Raw genomic sequence first — 2,468 nt, forward strand, 5'->3', positions numbered from 1 at the left:
ACTTGGTCTACAATTTTTTTAAGATGCAAGGAAGTACAGTAAAGAAATTGGAAGTGTGTGGGCCTTAAGGTTAAGGAATTTGAACCCAGGTTCTATAACTTAATTTGCTGGTTCAGTTCAAGCAATTTACTTAAAATCTCTAAGCCTCGGCTTCCAAATATGTATTGGGATAATATTAAAGATAAAATTAACTGAAAATGCATAAACTATGGCAGAAACCATTAGTTGGCACAATGCCCTTCCCAATCTTCTTCTCTCCAGATACATCTCACCCTTCAGTGGGGAGGGCTTTTCTTCCCAATTAAAATGACAAACAAAGCTTTTGGTCCTACCTCTTTTCTCCTATTTAGGAAGAAGATGTGATGCCCAGGAGTGGTGCAGCCATTTTGGAGCCGTGAGTATAAAACAACCTACTATAAAGATGGCACAGAAGAAAATTAGAAGGAAACTGTAACCTAGATGATATTCTTGAATAGCTAGAGCCAACCTAGCCTAGTTATCTTAAGACTTCTTATTATGTGTAATTAATAGGCCCTTTTCTAATAAATTAAGTTTTCTGCTATTCAAAGTTGCAGCATTCCTGTGTGATACAAGAGTCAAACATGTCTGCTAGGCTATAGTAAGGAAGTTCAAATAAAGTTAATCACTTTCTCTTCTCCCTTCCACTGTGAAGGCCATTTAATGGATGAGACATAATCTCAGCATACACTTTGAAAAAAGAATACCAGTATAAAAACCATAGGCATCACATTCACTTTGTTGTGAATGGTATGACCATTCAACCTGATATATATTCTAGAATCCTAGAAAAAGTCCTGACTCTTCCTTCTCCCTTTTGTCTCTTATCCAATCCAAGTCCTAGAGACCTTACCTCTAAATACCTGGTTCATCACTGACTTCTCCCCAGCAGCTTCCCCGCCATCACCCGCGTCCGCTGTGCTTCACCTGGACGATCTCATTCTCACATTCTCACAAGTGGATCTCTGCACATGCTGTTCCCTCTGTCTAGTGTTCTCTCCTCTGACTAATTCTTACTTATCTTTTAGATCTTAGATGTGTCATCACATGCTCAGAAAATATTTCCCCACCTTCCCTGCCCTGATTATCTCTCCTTTGTATCTCACTATATCCCTCTTTTTAGCACGTATCATTAAACATTTTACATTTACATGTGAATCTTAAATTAATGTTTGTCTTCCCACTATTCTGCAAGTATTAATACCAGGAGATCTGAGTCTGTTGTTTTGTTCCATCTTCCATCATTATATACCCATGTCAAACCTGGCACGGAGCACTTAATAAGTGCTCAATGTTTATCTCATTATTAGTAACACTTATTGAGTATTTACTGTGTATGAAGCATTTTTATTAGTGCTTTTAGGCATCAATTCAGTTTAGTAGTCACAGCAATCCTATTACTTGCCACACTTTACAGATGAGGAAACTGAGGCACAGAGAAGTTAAGGAATTTTCCTGAGGTCACACAGGTTGTGAACCAGGATTGAGTCAGGTAGTTTGTCTTCAGAGACTGTGCCCTTAACCATGACCCAAAGCTGAATGAAAGAATGAATCTTGCCACCTACTGGGCAGTGATAATCACTTTGGTTCCACAGATCTGATGGTCAACAAAAAATAAACAGAAGCTACTTTGTAAAGCTATTTTGCTGGGTTCAGTGGATGAGATGGAGGCTGAAGGCACCTGGTCTATATTTTCAGGCTCTGTATAGCCCAATACTTGCTGGTGTGTAGCTATAGATATAAACGTATATTTAATTTTCCTTATAAACAAAATGTCAATGCTTTATGTAACTATAGGTTTTCCTCCTCGGTTTGCTTGACCCTCTTTTTACCTCATGTGAGAAAGTACATGAATCTTACTAGATTTCTTCTTTATCGTGCCATGTTGAATAATGCTATATTGTTTTTTTTTACTTTGAAACCAAAATTATTTTGAAAGAGTGAAGAAAACACCATCTGTGACAATTGAAATCATATTAACATTTTTTCTATTCTCAAAGCACATCAATGTTATATAAAGAAGGAAAAAATGAGAAAAGGAGGCAGGGAGATCTCCCCCTACTAAAACCCTCTTCTCATTATTACACAGTTTCATCCTTGACCAATGCAATATAACCTACAACTTACTCCTGGGTGATGTCAGTAATGGAGGATGGCCATTGTAATCCCCAACTCATCTTGGAACTATCAATGGAAATATTAATTTTGCTCATGAACAATAATGAAAATCTTGCAATGAGCAGGGCAGGATAGTTCAATGAAAAGTATACTCTACCACTAATTGTTCATATAACCGAAGTCAACTAACTGAGCGTTATACTATTTGTGAAATGAGGATTTTGAGAAAAAATGTTCTCTAAGATCTCTTCCCATTCTAAACATAGAATTTGGTGAGAAACCTAAGGAATTAAGACTTCACATTGTCCAAAATGCTGCCTTCACTCTGTGAG

This window comes from Propithecus coquereli, unplaced genomic scaffold (assembly GCF_000956105.1).
Source record: "Propithecus coquereli isolate 6110/MARCELLA unplaced genomic scaffold, Pcoq_1.0 Scaffold18, whole genome shotgun sequence".
Taxonomy (NCBI): Eukaryota; Metazoa; Chordata; class Mammalia; order Primates; family Indriidae; genus Propithecus; species Propithecus coquereli.